This window comes from Petaurus breviceps, unplaced genomic scaffold (genome assembly GCF_028583685.1).
Source record: "Petaurus breviceps papuanus isolate PSGF00001 unplaced genomic scaffold, PetGlider_PUasm1.0 186, whole genome shotgun sequence".
NCBI lineage: Eukaryota > Metazoa > Chordata > Mammalia > Diprotodontia > Petauridae > Petaurus > Petaurus breviceps.
Window position 1 is genome coordinate 45618319 of NW_027185798.1, and position 21609 is coordinate 45639927.

General features: G+C 38.7%; 1 long non-coding RNA gene across 1 annotated transcript; it reads right to left on the bottom strand.

The window, feature by feature from the left end:
• Positions 1 to 17730: 17730 nt before the first annotated feature.
• LOC138162878 (uncharacterized) lies at positions 17731 to 18208 on the bottom strand. The gene is made up of 2 exons (XR_011168737.1): positions 18066 to 18208; positions 17731 to 17990 (listed from the first exon to the last, which is right to left on the bottom strand). It is a non-coding gene; the product is annotated as an uncharacterized lncRNA (long non-coding RNA).
• Positions 18209 to 21609: the final 3401 nt, after the last annotated feature.

A 21609-nucleotide genomic window follows, 5' to 3' on the forward strand; every position in this document is an offset into this window, starting at 1 on the left:
TTGTTGTTGTATGGAAATAGCAACTACTCCACCATATTTTGGTTATTTGATTTCCCTCCAAAATATTTAATGTGAGTTGGTCCTCCAATTTAGCATTGTCCTTGAAAGTTATGGCTCTATATTTTGTAAAATGATCAGCAAAGTGTGGTTGTTTAGGGATTCTTTTGCCTCCTTAATGTGACAAAAGTTTTACAGTATTCTTTAGTAAGAAATTGTAGTAAAGTTAATGTCTTTACCTTTATTCACAGCCCATTTGTTGCTGTCAAAATCTTACTTAAGTAGGTCACATTGGAGCTGTTGTGATCTGCGTCTTCTCATTTTTATCCAATAGAATCAGTCACTTGTGATCAAGACAATGTGCTAGGTGTTGGGAATATAAAGAAAAAACAACAAAAAAGGTCCTTGAATTCATAGAATTACAGATCACTATAAATATAATTTGAGAATTCTAATAATTAAGGAAAATTTCCCAAGGAAGAGGTACATGAGATGCTTCTTAAAGGAAACTAGGGACTCTAAGAAGTTGAGGTATGACATGATGAAGGTCTGCACCAGAGCAGTGACAGTGTCAGAGGAGAGAAGGGGACATATTCGGGAGATGTCACAAAGTTGAATTCAATAGGCCTTGGCAATAGATTGCATATGGGGGGAGGTGGGTGGTGAGAAATAGAGAGGAGTCAAGGATAGCATCTAGTTTGTGAGCTTGAGGGATTGGGAAGATAGTGTTACTGTCAACAGTAATAGGTAAGTTGGGGAGAAAGTTTAGGAAGAAAGATGAGTTCTGTTTGACATACTGAGTTTAGGATGTCTACTTGACCCAGTTTGCGATGTCTGAAAGGTAGTTGGAGATAAAAAATTAGAGGTCAGTAGAGAGGATGAGGCAGGATATGTAGGTTCAAGAATCGTCAGTATAGATATGGCAACTAAATTTATGACAACTGATAAGATAACCAAGTGAAGCAGGAGGAGGAAAGGAGAAGAAGCCCAAGACAATTCAGTTACCTATGGTTAGAAAGCATGACCTGGATGAGGATCCAGCAAAGGATACTGAAAAAGAGTGATCAGATAGGTAGGAAGAGAACCAGAAGAGTTGGTGTTCCAAAAACCTAGAAAGAAAAGATTATCAAGGAGGAAAGGGTGATTAGCAATGTCAAGGATAGGTCAAGGAGAATGAAGATTGAGAAAAAGCCTTAGATCCAATTTAAGTGGAATGATAATGTCAGAAACCAGGTTGTAAGGAGATGAGTGAGAGGAGAAAAAGTGAAGGCACCTATTGTATAGATGGTCTTTTTAAGTAGTTTGGTCAAAATGGGCAAATGATGTAATAGTTTTCAGGTACAGAGAGATCAAGTTAGGGTTTATTCAGGATGGGTGAGATGTGGACATGTTTGTAGGCAATAAGAAATGAGCCAGTAGACCAGAAGAGATAGAAAATAATTGACAGAGGATTAGATAGATTGATAGAGAGAGCAATCTGTTGAAGATGGAATGGAATGGAGCAGAAAGAGGGCTTATTCTTGGTAAGGATTAAAACCCCATCATTATGTGAGATAAGAGTGGAGAAGTCATATGGGTCATGTGATAAGGAAGAGGGAAGAAGAGGGAACTCATGGTGAATGATCTCAATTGTTTTTCTAAAAAAAAATTAGGCAGAGTTCTAAGATGATAGGATGGGAAGATGGGGAACCATGGGTGATTTTGAGGAGGGATGAAAAGTTTTGGAAGAACTGGTGTGGAAAGTGCGATAAGAAAGAGTTGCTGAGGGAGATAAAGTAGGATTGCCTACGAGCAGTGAGGACTCAGTTGAGGCTGGGTAATGTAAATGTTAAGTGGACTCAGTCAGAATGATTGTGTGATTTTCTCCATCTTTGTTTAACAGTATGTATACAGGAGGTATGGTGAGTGGTGAATAGTGGGATCGAGCGAAGGCTGAGGTTTTGCAAAGCACAATCAGCAAAAAGTAAAGGGGGTTAGGGACTCAGGACATCACAGAATTGAATTGATTCATCGAGGGATTGCTATGTGTAAAAGAGCACAGAATGACTAGTTCAGGGAGGATAACAATAATAATAGTAATAATAATAATCATGATAACTTTTACATAGTGTTTACTATGTGCCAGACACTGTGCTAAGCACTTTACAATTATTCTCATTTTATTCTCACAACAACCTTGGGAGGTAGGTGCTATTATTATTCCCATTTCACAGATGAGAAAACTGAGGCCAACAGTAGTTATGCAACTTGCCTAGAATCAAACATCTAGTAAGTGTGAGGCCAGATGTGAACTCAGGTCTTCCTGACTTCAGGCCCAGTGCTCCATCCACTTCACCACTTAGCTTCCTCAGAGAGAATTAGAGGCCAACAAACTGAAGGTGATAGTACAAAAGAAGAACAGGATTTGGTGAGGGAAGGCAGAAGGCATGTGTGAAAAGTCAATAGGCTGTTTGGATCAGGGGATCTCAGAATTCTTGAACATGGAGGTTGTACATGTGTGGCTGATGGCAAGATTAAGGGTATGGCCATCTTTGTGTGTGGCTGAGGTTGAGTGGAGGAGTAAATCATGGGAAGCGATTAGACTGAGGAACTGAGTGGTTAAGGCTTTGAGGGAAAGTCAGTATATATGCTGGTCTCTTAACATGAAGGCAGGATTTGGGGAGAAGACAAAAATTATGAGTCATGTACTGTATTCACTGAGGAAGGTAGTGGATTGACTGGTGAGTCTACAGGAAACAACTAATAGAATGTTGCTTGGGTGATAGATATGAATAGTATAAATCTCAAAGGAGGAGAGGTTACCAAGTGCTAGAGGAAGGAGAACCTGGCAATGGGGAGCAAGTCTTCCAACTCCCTCATGCTGGCTAGTGGGCTGAAGAGAATGAGAAAAGTTGAAGATAGTACTAGAAAGGAACCTTCAGGAGCCTGTGCCACTAGGGGGAAGCTAGGTTTCAGTAATAGTAAGTAGATGGAAGGAGAGGAGAAGATTTAGAATGAAGTAAAGTCTGTTGCCTATGGAACAGGCATTCCAGAGGGCACAGTGGAAGAGATGGATGGGATTTGTTGAAAACTTTGGGGTGGGAGGGTGATGGGAATACGGAATTGGTTTTAAAGGATGGGGAATAGAATTTGAATGATGACCAGTAGGGGTTCAGAATCACTGGGATATGTAGGGTGTATCTAGGTGTGAGAATGATTCTTACTGAATGGAAGGCACCACTTCTCTTCCCAAAGTAGGTTGGAGATAGGCTGGAGGCAGACAGTATGAGGTGGGAAGCAAATGGTCAGGTGGAAGGACCACTTTTAATACTCCCCTTTCCCTCTGAAGGCTGGAAGTTAGGCAGGTAAAGGGAGCAGCAAGAGATGGAAGTCCAACCTGCAGAGCAGAACAAAGTCCCATTTGCTACCAAATTTTCTCTTTTTCCCCAACCTCTGGAGGGAAAAAGAGGGACAAGGACAAGAAGGCACCTTATCATCTTACATCACCATCTCTGGCCTATTGTTCAGCCTTCCTTGGAAGAGAAAAAAACATTCTAGTCTCCTGTTGCTATGGTGAGGAGAGAGGCACCCATCCATCTCAGCCACTCACATCTCCTGCTTGCTCTGTATACTCATATGGTAAGAAAATGGTGTTGGTCCATCATACTAGAAAAAATTGAGCTCATTCACAAAGAGCTCCCCATTTTCTTCTCCTCCTTATCTAACATTATTCAGATGATTTTTATTAGTATCTCCTCCTTCTTCCAGTCTCACATGACAAAGTGGCCATTTCTTTTGCTAATGTCAACACTCCTATGAGTACAAATGATCCCAATTCATCTTTTCTCAAGTAGATTGCCCCTCTTTAATTAACAAATTCCCCACCTCCCCAATCATATTTCCCCATCCTACTGAATCTTAACACCCACTAGATCATCATTCAAATCCTCTTCTCCCTCGATCACTGCCCAATTCCTTATTTCCTTTCCCTTCAACCCAATGTCCCACCCTTTCCTCTTCTGGAATGCTCCATAGTCAACAAACTTGTTTTTATCTTAAATCTTTTTCTTTCTTATTCCCTTTAACTTTTGGCTCTCATTGATTGTTGGGTCCTTTCCTGGCCATGCTTTCCAGCACTTGCTGCACTTTCACTGATGCCCCCCCCCACCCCATTAATTTCTCTAGGTGAAGAAGTTGGGAAACTCCTTACTCTCTCACTGCTACTTCCAAATTCTCCCGCTACTTCATTTAATAATCTCCTTTAAGGTTCACAAAATCACCTCTACCACCCAATAAAAATCTTGGTAGCTGTAGTCCCAAACTCCACAACACTCTAGTTCCTTCCTAAATGAGGTCAGTATCTGGCTCACAGGGAAGGTTTGACTCCCTGGCCAAAGTACCAACTGAAGAGGTTTTTAATGCTATTAGCTTCCTCTTGTGTTGCAAAGTACTGAGTGCTGATTCTATTCCAGCTGAGATTTACAGGGCAGAGGACCCACTGCTCATACAAAATCTTACCAAAAATTTCCAGGTTAAATACAAGAGGATGTTATCCCCCAGGAGTTCAAGGATGCCTCCACTGTCCATCTTTCTAAAGGAAAAGAAAATAGATTGTTCTGTGGCAATTGGGAGGGGGATCTCTCTTTTAGTTATTGCCAGCAAGATTCTCATGAGAGTCCTCCTTAATAGGCTGACTCTTCATCTGGAAGATGGTCACACACCTAAGAGAGCCAGTGTGACTTCAAAAAGGGCTGAGGAATGGTCAATATGGTGTTTGGTGCCCAACAACTCCAGAATGAATGCTAGGTGCAGAAGAGTGTGTACAAAATGTTCATCATTCTGACCAAGGCCTTTGATGCTGTCAGTTGTTAGGAGTTGGGGAAAATCATGGAAAAGTTTGGTTGCCCAGAGAAGTATTGTATGTCAGTTTTTTTTATGTCATCAGTATTGTATGTCAGTTTCATTATGGCATACTTTCACAGGTTCTGGGTAGGTTATGCTCTTGTACTTTCCCAATAATCAATGGAGTGAAGCAGGGCTATGTGCTTGCTTCCATGCCTTTCTAGCATGATGTTTTCAGCAATGTTATCAGATGTCTTTAATGAGGACAAAAAATGACATCAAGGTCAGCTATTGCACTGATGGTAAATCATTTAACCTGAAAAGGCTTTAAGCTAAGACTAAAGTGGAGGGAGTGTTGGTACGTGACTTTTTGTTCACACATGACTGTGCACTCAATATGCAGCCTCTGAGGTTGAGATGCAACAGAGTATGAATCCATTCTCTGCTGCTTGTACTAGTTTTGGCCTCACAATTAACATCAAGAAAACATGGGTTCTCCACCAGTTAGCACCACCACATCATCTATTCATGGTACCATTGGCTACAGCAAAGGGGAAAATTTTGAATGCTGTGGAAAAGTTCACTTACCTTGACAGTATATTTTCCAGGGATGTTGTTGCTGTTGTTTGACCTTTGTTCTCAAAGAAGACCATGACATCAGGGAGGTGATGCCATGACATGCAAGTGAATTGGATTTAAGTGAGGGAGGGCTATGCCTTACTTTCTCCTCCAGAACCACGTGGGTCCAGTGGTTAGATAAAGACAAATGGAGATGGCCCAGAATGCAGTGCGGGCCTTGGCCTCTTCAAGCTAAGGTCTTTAACAAGTCTCAGTCTGAATACACATAGACTATGAGATTTATGTACACATTGCCAGAGTTAGCTCAGTGTTTGGAAGGCTCTGAAGGAAAATGTGGCAGAGAAGAGATATTAGGCTGCTTACCAAACTGAAGGTCTACAGAGCCTACAGCTATTTACAGTTGTGATGACCTCATTGTCAGATGCCTGGGAAAACTGAACAGTATAACAGCCTCATGCCAGGAAACTGAATTGCCTCCATTTGAACTGTTTTAGGAAGATTCTGAAGATCATCTGGCAAGATGAGGTACCCGACATAGGTCCTTTCTTGAGCTGAACTGTCAAGGACTCAAACTCTACTGCAGAAAGCACAAATCTGATGAACTGGCCACACTGTTCAAATGCCAAATGCACTGTTGCCTAAAAGACTATTTTATAGAGAATTCACACAAGGCAAGTGTTCACATAGAGGCTAGAAGAAGTGACACAAGGACACTCTCAAGGTTGCTCTGAAGAATTTTGAAATAAATTGTGAGACATGGGGGACACTGGCCCAGAATCACCCAGCAGCATGTGCCCACATCAATGAAAGAGCTGTGCTCTATGAGCAAACCAGAATTACAGGAGCTCAAAAGAAATGTGACATATGCAAATTTAGAAACATCTCCATTCTAAATGTTTATATGGACTATTTGTGCCTGACTTGTGATATAACCCTCTGTTTGTTTTGCTCTGATCCACCACAGTTGGGACACACTGTACCTTTACCCCAACACAGTGATGTCATTTGGTCCTCTTTGAGAATGAAGGACAACAACCAATCTTTCCTTCCCAACTACTACCTCCATACTAGAGGTCATCAATATACATCCTAACCTTTCAGTTCCTAAAGTTATTCATTTCCCATGACCTTCCTTTTTGCCCCAACTCAGCAGTGATTTCACCATAACTCATAAATGCACCACATCCATGTTCATGATTTCTGAAAATTCCTTATATGATCATTGTCTATTAGCATTTCATCTTTCCGTCTGTTTTCCAACCTGGAATTGTGCTCTTCAATCACTTAATGGCCTCCAGTTTCTCACTTCTCTCCTAGGCTATCATTCTTGCTCTAGCTATACCCTTCTCCTTTCCCAATCTTGACCCCTTGGTGAACCAGTTCAACTTTACACTGTCCTCTTTTCTTGAGTCACTTGCTCCATTATCATAATGCTCACTGTACCCTGATAAGCGTCAGCTTTGGATCATTCTTGCCATCTGCTACCTTTATTTTTTTTTTTCAAATGCTTTATTCACTTCTAGTTTACATCATTCATTTCCACAAGATTTTGAGTTACAAATTTTCTCCCCGTTTCCCCCCTACCCACTGCCCCAAAATAGTGGTCCCACAGGATATCCCCTCATCCAATCTGCTCTCTCCCATATCTTCTCCCATACCCCCTCCAACTTTATAGTAGGGCATGGTGGATCTCTATGCCCCAGTGTCTGTATATCTTATTTCCCAGTTACATGTAAAACAATATTAATAATAGTATAATTATATACATATATTTAAACATTTGATTTTAAAACTTTGAATTCCAGATTCATTCCCTTTCTCCCTTGTCACCCACCCTTACTGGGAAGATAACCAATTCAATATAGGTTGTACATGTGTAGCTATGCAAAACATTTCCATAGTGGATATATTGTAAAACACTGACTATATTTCCCTCCCTCCTATCCCACCTCCCACTTGTTCTATTCTCTACTTTGATCCTGTCCCTTTTCAAAAGTGGGTGCTTCCAACTTCCCTCCCCCCCCAGCCTGCCCTCCCTTTCATCATTCCCCCTCTCATCCCTTTCCTCTCTACTCTCTTGTAGGGTGAGATACCCGATTTAGTGTGTATGTCGTTCCCTCCCTGAGCCAAATTCAATGAGAATAAGGTTGACCCACTTCTTTTTGCCTTCCTGTTCTTCCCCTCCATTTTAACCATTTCCCCTTACCTCTTCTATATGATATAGTTTACCCCATTCTGTCTCTCCCCATCTCCTCTCATTATATTCTTCTCTCACCGGTTAATTTCACCTTTTAAGTATCATCCTTTCCTATTAAATTGGTCCTGTGCCCTCTATGTATACCTGTACACATATATACACAATTCACATATGTATTCATATGCCTATATACCCTCCTCCATATATAGACATATGTGTGTATACATAAATTTCTATTCCCTTCAACTATTCTCATACTGTGAAAGGTTTCATAAGTTACAATTCTCATTTTTCTTTTTTTTTTACAAGTTAACTAAAATTTTAATGCCTTAAGAATTATATAAGTACAATTGAAAAACACTTTACAAATATAAAGGTAAAACAATCAAGAAATATTCAATTGTTCATGTTTGGGCTGTGCCAATATAATAACAATGATACTATCTAAATTAGTTTTTAGTGCTATACTAATCAAACTAGTAAAGGGTTATTTTAATATTATACAAATAGCAACAAGTTCATTTAGAAGAACAAAATGTCTAGAGAAATAATGATCAAAGTAGGAACAGGGGTTATATGCTTCATAGATCTCAAATTATAATGCAGTAATCATCAAAAATACTGGGATATAGATGATCAGAAAGGCAAAATAAATAATTTCAACTCTATAAAATTAAAATTTGGCAAAAAAGTGCAGCTAGAATAAAAAGAGAAACTTAAAAGATGGAGGAAACCTTTGCAACAAACATCATTAACAAAAATTTCATATAAAATACATAAGAAATTAATTATTATTTAAGACCAATAATTTTTCTTTCTAAGGCAAGGGATCCAAGGATATGAACAGTTTTCAAAAGAACTGCAGGAAGGACTACACAAAAAGATGCTTGAAACCACAAACTTAAATTAAGTTTAAATCAGAAAATTAAATTAAGATAATATGGAAATTTCAATAAATCCAAAAAGATGGAAATCATTAAGGTTGGAGTAACTGTGGGGAAGATGGGAATTCTCATTTTTCTATGTAGGGATGTAAATAGCTCAACTTTGATAAATTCCTTATGGATTCTTTTCCCTGTTTAACTTCTCATGCTTCTTGTATCTGAATGTCAAATTTTCTATTCAACTCTGTTTTTTTTTCAGCAAGAATGCTTGAAAGTCCTCTATTTCACTGAATGACCATATTTTCCCCTGAAACATGATACTCATTTTTGCTGGGTAGGTGATTTGTGGTTTTAATTCCAGCTTCTTTGATCTCTGGAATATCATATTCCAGGCCCTTTGATCCCTCAGTGTAGAAGCTGCCAGATCCTGTGTTATCCTGATTGTGTTTACACAATATTGTAATTGTTTCTTCCTGGCTGCTTGTAACATTTTCTCCTTGATCTGGGAACTCTGGAATCTGGCTATAATGTTCCTAGGAGTTTTCTTTTGGGGATCTTTTTCAGGAGGTGATTGGTGGATTCTTGCAACCTCTATTTTACCCTCTGATTCTAAAACATCAGGGCAATTTTCCTTGAGAATTTCTTGGAGGGTGATTTCTAGGTTCTTTTTTTGATCATGGCTTTCAGGTAGTCCAATAATTTTCAAATTATCTCTCCTGGATCTATTTCCCAGGTCAGTGGTTTTCCCAATAAGATATTTCACATTGCCTTCTATTTTTTCATTTGTTTGGATCTGTTTCATAGTATCTTGATTTCTCATAAATTCACTAGCTTCCATTTGCTCCAATATAATTCTGAAGGAATGATTCTTTTCAATGAGCTTTTGAGATTCTTTTTCCATCTGGCAAATTTGGCTTTTTAAAGCATTCTTCTCCTCATTGCCTTTTTGAGCCTCTTTTGCCATCTGAGTTAGTCTATTTTTTAAGGTGCTATTTTCTTCTGTCAGGTTGTTGACTTTCATTTCATAATTTTCTTGCATCATTCTCATTTCTCTTCCCAATTTGTCCTCCACTTCTCTTATGACAAAACAATAATCCCTCATGTATGCTTCCTTCATAAATATACCTTACATAAAATAACAACTGTGCCCTGTTAGAAATATCAGTTGTTTCATCTAACTAAACTGCGATGTTTGGGCTGCTCTTAAGCCTGGTAATAAGGTGCTGGCATTGGTCATACTTATTTCAGAAAATCTTTAGGAAACAGTATCATTCAATAAAAGAATTTTATGAATTTCATCCTTATACTTTTTCCCATGAACTATTCTGACATTTTAATAGCAGCAGGTAATGTGAGACCTTCTATTGTGTAGGGCTTTTTAATTTTTTCAATTAAATAAGAAGTTTCATATGATGCAAGTAAATATTTTTTGTTGACAGTAACAAATTTCTCAAAACACTGTTTTTCTTTACTTGAAGATTTTAAAAGTCATTCAAAATATTCCTTTGTTTTTATTGCAGTATGCTGCACATTTGGTACTAAGATGTCCTTTTATTCTGGCTGATTTCATGCTCTCCTGAGCCAAAACTTATTGCAAATTAAGCAAAGAGGTTTTTCCACACCATCATCATTATTAGAAGTAAATTCATACCATAAAAATGATTCAACATTTTTCTTAACAATTTGGATGTACTACAACCTGCTAGTGAAGACTCTGCCATGTTATCATCAGTATTTTTACCTCTTCTATCTAAATTTAGTCACTTATCCATAACCAAAAAATATCTTTGTCCTGAAATATAAATATTGCTAATAATTTCTCAAATAAATATTAGTTTTACTTTATGAAATTACACTTGTTTGAGTTTCATTTTGAAAACTGATATTTATACTTACATACACATACAACAGTGATAGTGGAGAAACATTATTAAAGTCCTTTTGTCTTTATTAGCTGCAGTTTACACTTATGTTTCTTCTCATGCTTCTTGTATCTGAATGTCAAATTTTCTATTCAACTCTGGTTTTTTCAGCAAGAATGCTTGAAAGTCCTCTATTCCACTGAATGACCATATTTTCCCCTGAAACATGATACTCATTTTTGCTGGGTAGGTGACTCTTGGTTTTAATCCCAGCTCCTTTGACCTCCGGAATATCATAGTTCAAGGCCTTCGATCCCTCAGTGTAGAACTGTCAGATCCTGGGTTATCCTGATTGTGTTTCCACAATATTCAAATGGTTTCTTCCTGGCTGCTTGTAATATTCTCTCCTTAATCTGGGAATTCCGGAACCTGGCTATAATATTCCTAGGAGTTTTCTTTTTAAGATCTTTTTCAGGAGGTGATCGGTGGATTCTTTCAACCTCTATTTTGCCCTCTGGTTCTAAAACATCAGGGCAGTTTTCTTTGAGAACTTCCTGGAGGATGATTTCTAGGTTCTTTTCTCGATCATGGCTTTCAAGTAGTCCAATAATTTTTAAATTATCTCTCCTGGATCTATTTTCCAGGTCAGTGGTTTTTCCCATGAGATATTTCACATTGCATTCTATTCTTTCATTTGTTTGGATCTGTTTAACAGCATCTTGATTTCTCATAAAATCATTAGCTTCCATTTGCTCCAATCTAATTATTTTTTTAAAATTATAATGAGCTTTATTAATTTGTTTGTTTCCTTTTAGTTTACAGGATTCAATTCCACAATTCCTTGAATTTCACATTTTGTCCCCCCCCCGCCCCATGGTGGCTTATAGTCAAGTATAGGATCTGTAAAACTTTCACATTATACATTGGTCAGGTTATAAGGATGGATTGTACCAGCTGCAATGAAAAATGGTAAAGAGGACATAAAACCAAATAAGAGAATGAAAAAGATCAGGTATTTTGCTTCCACCTGGATATAAACATTTCTTTCTCTGGATGCACATTTTTCTCTCCATCATGAGTCTTTTGGGATTGACTTATATCACTGCATTGCTGAGAAGAGTCCAGTCTATCAAAGTTGGTCATCACACATACGTTGTGTCTGTGTGTACAAATTTCTCCTGGTTCTACTCTTCTCACTCAGCACCAGTTCTTTTAAGCCTCTCCAGGTAAATATGAAGACTGCCTGCTCCTCGTTTCTTATAGCATAACAGTATTCCATAACATGCATATACCACAACTTGTTCAGCCATTCCCCAATTGATAGGGAATTTAATTTCCAATTCTTTGCCACCACAAAGAGAGCTGCTATAAACATTTTTTTTTTTAAAGCAATCGGGGTTAAGTAACTTGCTCAAGGTTACATGGCCAGTTATTTCTGGGTGTGGTGCTGAGTATCTGAAACCGGACTTGATCCAGGTCATCCCGACACTGGAGCCAGTGCTCTTACTCGCTGAGCCACCTGGCCGCCCCTAAGCAATTGGGGTTAAGTAACTTGCTCAAGGTTACACGGCCAGGTGTTTCTGGGTGGGTGCTAAGTGTCTGAGCCCGGGATTCGATCTCCAGGTCTTCTCAACACTGGAGCCAGTGCTCTTACTCGCTGTGCTACCTGGCCGCCCCTGCTATAAACATTTTTGTGCATATGGGTCTTTCTCCCATTTCTATGATCTCTTTGGGATATAACCCTAGGAGTGGTATTGCTGGATCAAAGGGTATGAAAGTATTTATAGCCCTTTGGGCATAATTCCAGATTGCTCTCCAGAAAGGCTGGATCAGTTCACAACTCCACCAACAATGCATTAGTGTTCCAGTTTGCCCACATCCTTTCCAGCATTTGTCATTTTCCTGCTTTGTCATCTTAGCCAATCTGACGGGTGATATGTGGTACCTCAGAGTTGTTTTGATTTGCATTTCTCTAATCAATAGTGAATTAGAGCATTTCTTCATGTGCTTATAGATAGCTTTAATTTCTTTCTCTGAAAACTGCCTGTTCATATCCTTTGACCATTTATCAATTGGGGAATGACTTGTATTCTTATAAATTTGACTCAATTCTCTGTATATTTTAGAAATTAGTCCTTTGTAAGAGACATAGGTTGTAAAGATTCTTTCCCAATTTCCCACCTCCCTCTTAATCTTGGTTACATTGGCTTTGTTTGTACAGAAACTTTTCAATTTCATGTAGTCAAAATTATCCATTTTACATTTTATAATGTTCTCTAATTCTTGTTTAGTCATAAAGTCTTTCCCTCTCCACAAGTCTGATAGGTAAACTATTCCTTGTTTTAGGAGATTGCTTACAGTATCAACCTTTATACATAGATCATGGACCCATTTAGACTTGATTTTGGTATATGGTGTTAGATAATGGTCTATGCCCAGTTTCTGCCATACTATATTCCAGTTTTCCCAGCAGTTTTTGTCAAATAGTGAGTTCTTATCCCAAAAACCAGGGTCTGGAGGTTTATCAAAGAATACATTACTATAGTCATTGACTTCTGAATCTCGTGTGCCTAATCTATTCCATTGATCCACTCCTCTATTCCTCAGCCAGTACCAAATAGTTTTGATGACTGCTGCTTTATAGTACAGATTGAAATCTGGTAAAGCTAGTCCACCTTCCCTAGCATTTCTTTTCATTAATTCCCTTGATATTCTGGAGCATTTATTCTTCCAAATGAATTTTGTTACTATTTTTTCTAGCTCTATAAAGTAGTTTTTTTGGCAAATTAATTGGTATGGCACTAAATATATAATTTAATTTCAGTAAAATTGTCATTTTTATTATATTAGCTCGACCCAGCCACGAGCAATTGATATTTTTCCAGTTAGTTAGATCTGACTTTATTTGTGTGAAAGTGTTTTGTAGTTATGATCATACAGGTCCTGGGTTTATTTTGGCAGGTAGATTCCCAAATATTTTATAATGTCTACAGTAACTTTAAATGGGATTTCTCTTTCTATTTCTTGCTGTTGAATTTCATTGGAAATATATAGGAATGCCGAGGATTTATGTGGGTTTATTTTATATCCTGCAACTTTGCCAAATTTATTTATTGTCTCAAGCAGTTTTTTACTTGATTCTCTAAGTATATCATCATATCATCTGCAAAGAGTGATAGCTTGGTCTCTTCTTTGCCTAACTTGATTCCTTTGATTTCTTTTTCTTCTCTAATTGCTACTGCTAACATTTCTAGTACTAGATTGAATAAGAGGGGTGATAGTGGACACCCTTGTTTCACCCCTGATCTTATGGGAAATGCTTCTAGCTTCTTCCCATTACATATAATACTTGCTTATGGCTTTAAATAGATTTTACCTATTATTTTAAGTAAGGCTCCATTTATTCCTATACTTTCTAATGTTTTTAATAGGAATGGATGTTGTATTTTGTCAGAAGCCTTTTCTGCATCTATTGAGATGATCATGTGGTTTCTGCAAGTTTTATTGTTGATATGATCAATTATACTGATGGTTTTCCTAATATTAAACCATCCTCGCATTCCTGGAATCCTACCTGATCAAAGTGTATTATTCTTGAGATAAGTTGCTGTAGTCTTTTTGCTAGTATTTTATTTATAATTTTTGCATCTATATTCATGAAGGAGATTGGTCTATAATTTTCTTTCTCTGTTTTATCTCTTCCTGATTTAGGTATCAGTACCATATTTGTGTCATAAAAAGAATTTGTTAGGGCTCCTTCTTCACTAATTTTCCCAAATAGTTTGTAGAGTATTGGAATCAATTGTTCTTTAAATGTTTGATAGAATTCACTAGTGAATCCATCTAGCCCTGGAGATTTTTTCCTAGGGAGCTGACTGATGGCTTGTTCAATTTCTTTTTCTGAGATGGGATTATTTAAGTAATTTACTTCCTCTTCAGTTAATCTGGGCAACTTGTATGTTTGTAAATATTCATCCATTTCCCTAAGATTGTCAAATTTATGTGCATACAATTGGGAAAAATAATTCCTAATTATTGTTTTGATTTCCTCTTCATTGGAGGTAGATTCACCCTTTTCATTTTTGATACTCATAATTTGGTTTTCTTCTTTCTTTTTTTTTTATCATATTGACTAAGGGTCTATCAATTTTGTTGGTTTTTTCATAAAACCAGCTCTTGGTTTTATTTATTAATTCAATAGTTTTCTTAATTTCAATTTTAATCTCTCCTTTTGTCTTCAATATTTCTAATTTAGTATTTAATTGGGGATTTTGAATTTGTTCTTTTTCTAGGTTTTTTAATTGCATGCCCAATTCGTTGAGCTCCCTTTTCTCTAATTTTATCATGTATGCACTCAGGGATATAAAACTTCCCCTTAGAACTGCCTTTAATGCATCCCACAGATTTTGGTATGTTGTCTCATTATTATCATTCTCTTGAATGAAATTGCTGATTGTTTCTATAATTTCTTGTTTGACCCACTCATTCTTTAGGATTAAATTGTTTAATTTCCAATTAGTTTTTAGTCTATCTTTCCCTGGTCCTTTATTGCATACCATTTTTATTGCATCATGATCTGAGAAGGATGCATTTGATATTTCTGCCTTACTGCATAGAATTGTGAGGTTTTTATGCCCTAGAACATGGTCAATTTTTGAGTATGTGCCATGAACCACTGAGAAGAAAATATATTCCTTTTTATCCCCATTCAGTTTTCTCCAGAGATCTATCATACCTATCCTCTCTAAAATCCTGTTCATCTCCTTAACTTCTTTCTTGTTTATATTGAGGTTGGATTTATCAAGTTCAGAGAGGGGGAGATTAAGGTCTCCCACTAGTATAGTTTTGCTATCTATTTCTTCCTCTAATTCCTTTACCTTCTCCTCTAGGAATCTGGATGCTACACCACTTGGTGCATATATGTTAAGTAGTGATATTGCTTCATTCTCGATGGTGCCTTTTAACAGGATATAGTTTCCTTCCATATCTCTTTTAATTAGGTCAATTTTTGCATTTGCTTTATCTGAGATAAGGATTGCTACCCCTGCTTTTTTATTTTAGCTGAGGCATGATATATTTTATTCCAACCTTTTACCTTTAATTTGTGTGTATCCCTCTGTTTCAGATGTGTTTCTTGTAAACAGTATATTGTAGGATTATGATTTCTAATCCATTCTGCTATCCGTCTCTGTTTTATGGGAGAGTTCATTCCATTCACATTTACAGTTATGATTGTTATCTGTTTCTTTCCCCCCATCCTATTCCTGCTCCTGCTAATGTTCATATTTTCCCTCCCTTCTCCCTTCCCCCCTTAATAGTTTTCCTTTTGACCACCGCCTCCTTCAGTGTTCCCTTTTCAGCCCCCCTCTCTTTTCCTCCCCCTTCCCCTTACTATTTCCCTTCCTACAAACCACTCCCACCCCTGTTTCGTAACCCTTTCCCTCTCCTACTGCCTGTAGGATATTGTTATACTTAATGAAGTATGCTATTTCTTCTTCACATCAAGAGTGACAGGAACAAATCTCATGCGAAGCTCCTCTCCCCTCTTTCCCTCTAAAATGATATTTTTTGTGTTTCTTCTCCATAGAGTTCTATGCTTAACTGGTTGTTATTCCCTCCTTGTACCAGAACCAATGAGGGAAAAGCTCATATGCTTCCCAACTCCCTCCCTTTTTTTCCTCTGCTATACAGTTTTTATGCCTCTATGAGTGGCATAATTTACCCTTTTCCACTTCAACCATTCCCTTTCTTCCATTGCAGTCCCTTTGTAGCCCTTAACAAGATTTTTAAAAAATCATCATTTTGTGTATTTTATAGTCATACCCTCTACTTGTCTATAACCAGTTTGGTCTTATCAAATAGCAGGGTGTGTGTGTGTTCTCCTTGTTTACCTTTCTAAGTCACTGTTGCATCTCATAATTGGAGGTTGAATTTTCCATTGAGTTCTGGCTTTTTTATCAAGAAGGTCTGGAACTCTGTTATATCACTGAATGACCATCTCTTTGCCTGGAAGAATATGCTCAGTCTTGCTGGGTATGTGATCCTTGGTTGTAACCCAAGCTCTTTTGCCTTCCGGAAAATTGTATTCCACTGCCTCTGATCTTTCAGTGTAGAGGCTGCCAAATCCTGTGCAATCCTCACTGTGAACCCTCAATATTTGAATTGTTTCTTTCTGGCCATTTGAAGTATTTTCTCTTTTATTTGGTAGTTCTGGAGTTTGGCCACAACATTTCGAGGACTTTTCAGTTTGGGATCTCTTACAGCAGGTGTCCGGTGGATTCTCTCGATTTCTATTTTACCCTCAGGTTCTCGTATCTCAGGGAAGTTTTCCTTAACAAGCTCTTGGAGAATGTTGTCCAGGCTCATTTTTTCATCATAATTTTCTGGTAGGCCTATGATTCTCAGATTATCTCTCCTGGATCTGTTTTCCAGGTCAGTTATTTTTTCTTTGAGGTATTTTACCTCTTTTTCTAATTTTTCATTCTTGTTGTTTTGCTTGGCTAATTCTTGGTTCCTCATAGAGTTATTTATTTCCATTTGGTTAATTCTGGTTTTTAGCAAATCATTTTCCTTGGTTAATTTTTGAAGCTCCTTTTCCATATCATACACTTTTCTTTTTAGAGAGATGTTTTCCTCATTATAATGTTTTTCTAATTGTGCTATTTTCGTTTTGAGAGAATTATTCATTTTGTCTTCTATCTCTCTCATTTTGTTTTCAAAGTACCTTTTGATCTCATCTAGGAGAGCCTTCTGTGCTTGGGACCCCATTCCCTGTTGAAGTTTCAGCTTTGGGTGTGGAGTCCACATTGTCTCCCTCTGAGGTTGGTTCCTCCCTCTGAGGATAGTAGGACTCCAGAGTCTTTGTCTTTGTAGTCTGCTTTCTACCCATTTTGAGGCAGGGTCCTAGCCACGCCCTTCCTTTAGGATCCCAAGCCTTTACTGTAGAGGGTTTTGCCCTGGGGCAAGAGTTACTATGTTTTCAGGGTCAGAGGGGGGGTTTGGAGCAAGTGAGGTTCACTCTGTCATCCTAGTCTTTGGAGGTCCTGAAAGGGGCTTTTAAAAAAAAAATTTCTGGGCTATGAAGTGGTAGCCCCAGGAGTGTTTGCTGTCCAGGACAGGGGCCCCTGTATTTGCTTCTTACCTTGCTCTTTCCAGTCCCAGTCCTTTGGTGATAGGCCTGGTAGTGGACCTTGTGGTTGGTGGGAACACTTGCCCTCTGAGTTGATCAGGCCCCTTCCTGGCCTGCGTCTGCCACTCCAATCTAATTCTGAAGCAATGATTCTCCTCATTGAGCTTTTGAGATTCTTTTTCCATCTGGCAAATTCTGCTTTTTAAGGCATTCTTCTCCTCATTGCCTTTTTGAGAATCTTTTGCCATTTGAGTTAGTCTATTTTTTTTTGTAGTTTAGTTTTTATTTCATAATCATAAACTTAACTCTGTTGTCTAGCCAGACTTGTGGAAGGAAAAAGGAAGTGAAATCCAAAGAGAAGTGCAGCAAGTGAGAGCAGAAGGATTACAGGGTATAAGAGCAGGTGGAATTTGGGGGTGCCCTCTCCATCTACAGAGGAATGGTGTGATGGTTAAGACAAAAAGCAAAAGAAAAAAAACTTATGAGAGCTGTCCACAGTCAGCAATAGTGATGTTGCTGGTCTTGCCATCCCAAGAACCAAAACGCTCCATGGCTTACACAATGTTCATGTCTTCTTTCACTTGGCCAAAGACAACATGCTTGCCATCCAACCAATCAGCCTTAGCAGTACAGATGAAAAACTGCTATTTGTGTTGGGTCCAGCATTTGCCATGGACAAGATGCCAGGACCAGTATGCTTCAGGATAAAGTTCTCATCCTAAACTTTCTCCCCATAGATAGACTTGCCACCAGTGCCATTATGGTGTGTGAAGTCACCACCCTGGCACATGAACCCAGGAATGATTCTGTGGAAGCAGGATCCCTTGTAACCAAATCCCTTCTCTCCAGTGCTCAGAGCACGGAAATTTTCTGCTGTCTTTGGAACCTTGTCTGCAAAAAGCTCGAAAGTAATCTGGGCCAGGGGCTTGTTATTGATGGCGATGTCGAAGTATATGTTAGAATTGGCCAGGGCCACAGATGCCGGGGCTGGGCGCAACAGCAGAGGAAGAAGCGGCAGGGATCGGCGTCTGGCATACAGAACCAAGATAAGGAATCCCGGTGGCAGTGTCTGCAAAGCTGAGTTCGTCTATTTTTTAAGGTTTGATTTTCCTCAGTCAGGCTGTTGACTCTCATTTTGTAATTTTCTTGCATTGTTCTCATTTCTCTTCCCAATTTTTCCTCCACTTCTCTTATCTGCTTCTTAACGTCCTCTATGGCCTGTAACCAGCTTTTATTTTTCTTGGAAGCTTTTGATGCAGGAGTTCTGACTTCACTGTCTTCCTCCTGTTCCATGCTTTGATACTTTTTTGTTGCCAATGTAGGAGTGTAAAGTTGGATTGCACTGCTTAGTTTGTTCCCTTTGCCTGCTCATGATGCCACTCAATTACTTGACTTTTGGGCTTTTTGCCACAGTAGGACTCTGCTATCAGACAGGGGAGCTTTATTCCAAATGCTGGGATTTTCTCAGCTGCCAAAGGTATTATTTGGGTGCCCTCTCTGAAGCCTCCACATGCTCTGGCAAGCTGGTCACATACCCCAGGACCTCCACCCTAGACCGCAATCCAGATCCAATCAGGTTAAAGCAAGAGTGATTACCCCTCAGTCTGGTTGCTTGGTCCCCCTACTCTCTGCAGGCCAGGAGCTGAAGCTGCCACATGGAGGCAGCTGTATGGTCACGGCCCCTCAGCGGCTTCTCGCCCCGGTGGCAAAAGCTGACCGCACGCCCCAACTACTGGATCCCAAAGTCCACACTGCACTGACCTCTCACTTTGTCTTTGGCATCTATGTGTTGATAATTCTGGAAACCATCACAGCTGCTGGTGATCTGAAGTCCCTCCATCTGGTGGTTGGACAGGCCCACCCTGGGGCTAAAATCTTGGACTCCCGCAGGGCTTGGGTCATCTCCCAGAGCGCTGTGCTGGCTGTTTACTGGTGGCCTGCCGGGCTCTCCTCAGCAGGAGGTTAGCTTTTATGTGTCATTTTGTGGGTTCTTTAGCTCCAAAGTTTGTTCAGAGTCCCCTTTTACATGAATTGGAGGTGGTGGGAGCTGGAGCCCAGAGTGCTCAGCTACTTTTTAGTTTAGTTTTACTTTATTGTAAAACTTTATTTGTACCAATGGGCACAGAGCATAGATCAAGCAGATGCTGTGGCGTGCTTACAACTTGGTCAGACTTCAAAGATGCTAATGCCATCCCAGCCCTGACTTTTGTCTTGCCTTGGGCTTTGATGAGTCTAGAAGAGAGAGGCTGACAACTTTGTGTAACTGTCTCAGTTAAATGAAGTCAAGACATAATCCCATGATGTCATTGATCCTCTTTGAAAATGAAGGATAAGGGGCGGCTAGGTAGCACAGTGAATATAGTACCAACCCTGGAGTCAGGAGGCCTTGAGTTCAAATCTGGCCTCAGATACAACACAAAATTAGCAATGTGACATTGGGCAAGTCACTTAACCCCAACTGCCCTACCTTTCCCTCTCCAAAAAAAAAAAAAAAATTATTAAAAAAAAAAGAAAACGAAGGATAAACAACCTTATTGTAGCCACTGCATGTTAATTTTGCCTTACTTCACTGTTTAACCAATTCATGTTTTCCCATGTTCCTCTGAATTCCTCAGTCATGACATAATTTACAGTAGTATTCCATTATATTCATATACAACTATTTATTTGTTCAGTTATTCCCTAATATGTAAGAATCCACTTTGTTTCCAGTTTTCTGCTGTCAGAAAAATGTCTTATGACTTTTTGGGGGATGTAACTTTTATCTCTTTTTGTTGTTGTTGGGGTATTTTTTTTCCTTTTTGGAGGGGGTAGGTGGGGCATTTGGGGTTAAGGGACTTGCCCAAGGTCACAGGGCTAGTTCTGTGTTAAGTGTCTGAGGCCTGATTTAAACTCAGTCCTCTTGACTCCAGGGACAGTGCTCTATTCACTGCACCACCTAGCTACCCCTACATTTATCTCTTTTGAAAGATTATAGTGAGAGGTCTGAACTAAAGCCTTTATTTTTCTTGACAAAATTTTCTTTTTTAAGCAGATTCAAAATTATTTTGTGACCTTAAAGTTGTATTCAAGGTAGGGATTATTCTTTTCCAAAATGACTTTTACTGTACTTAAGATTTCAGTAGGGGCTTTATTCATGAGGCTTTGGAATGAAGTCTACTTTGAATTTGATGCTTTTGCTTTTTCTTCTTTTTTCTATCCTCTGAAAACAATTAAGAACAAACTTAAAAGGAAAAATAAGGAAAGAAGTATAGTCTGAGTGCAGGTATGAAAAGAAGAGACACACATTGCTTTTGTAATAGTGGGGATACATATGGGCAAATTTTACTTGATCTAGAACCTTCAAGAGTTAGAATAGGCTTCTTTGGGGACTGTGCAAACCATTTAATTTTGCAATGAGGATTTTGTCCTGATGACTTAAGGATTAAATTAAATGATTAAAAGGAAGTGTTAATAAACCTAAAGACATAAGATTGCCAGTATGTGACAGTTTTATGATGGAAGCATCCCGTCTGAACATTTTATTAAGAATTTTGTCAGTGAAGAGGAGGTTGACACAATTGATGTGTATGTTGAGTGCAGTGTTGGGGGGCACTAGGTGGTGCACTGAATAGAGCACCAGCCCTGGAGTAAGAAGGACTGAGTTCAAATCCGGCCTCAGACACTTAACAAAAACTAGCTGTGTGACCTTGGGCAAGTCACTTAACCCCAATTTCCCTCCAAAAAATAAAGCAAAAAAAAAGTGGTTTTTTTGGGAGATTTATACATGTTTGTAGGAAAGAAGGAAAAATTGTGTTTGTGTGTGTGAGAGAGAGAGAGAGAGAGAGAGAGAGAGAGAGAGAGATTGAAGAGATGAAATAAACCAGAAGGGGTGACTTATGGATTAAGAATCACGTCAGAGCCGGAAGAAGTGGGATCAGTAGAGAAGCAGATTTTAGATCCAAGAAATGAAAAACTAAACAACTGTTCAGAACATACACGCACACATACACATTCGTTTTTCCTCTGTTCTTTGTATCCCGAGAGCCTACTATAGCTTCTAGTACATAAAAGCTGTTAATACTCGCTGAATTGAATTAAATACTATTTTTTAAAGATGAGTAAACTGTGTCTTAGGAAAAATGACCTCAATTCCGGCAG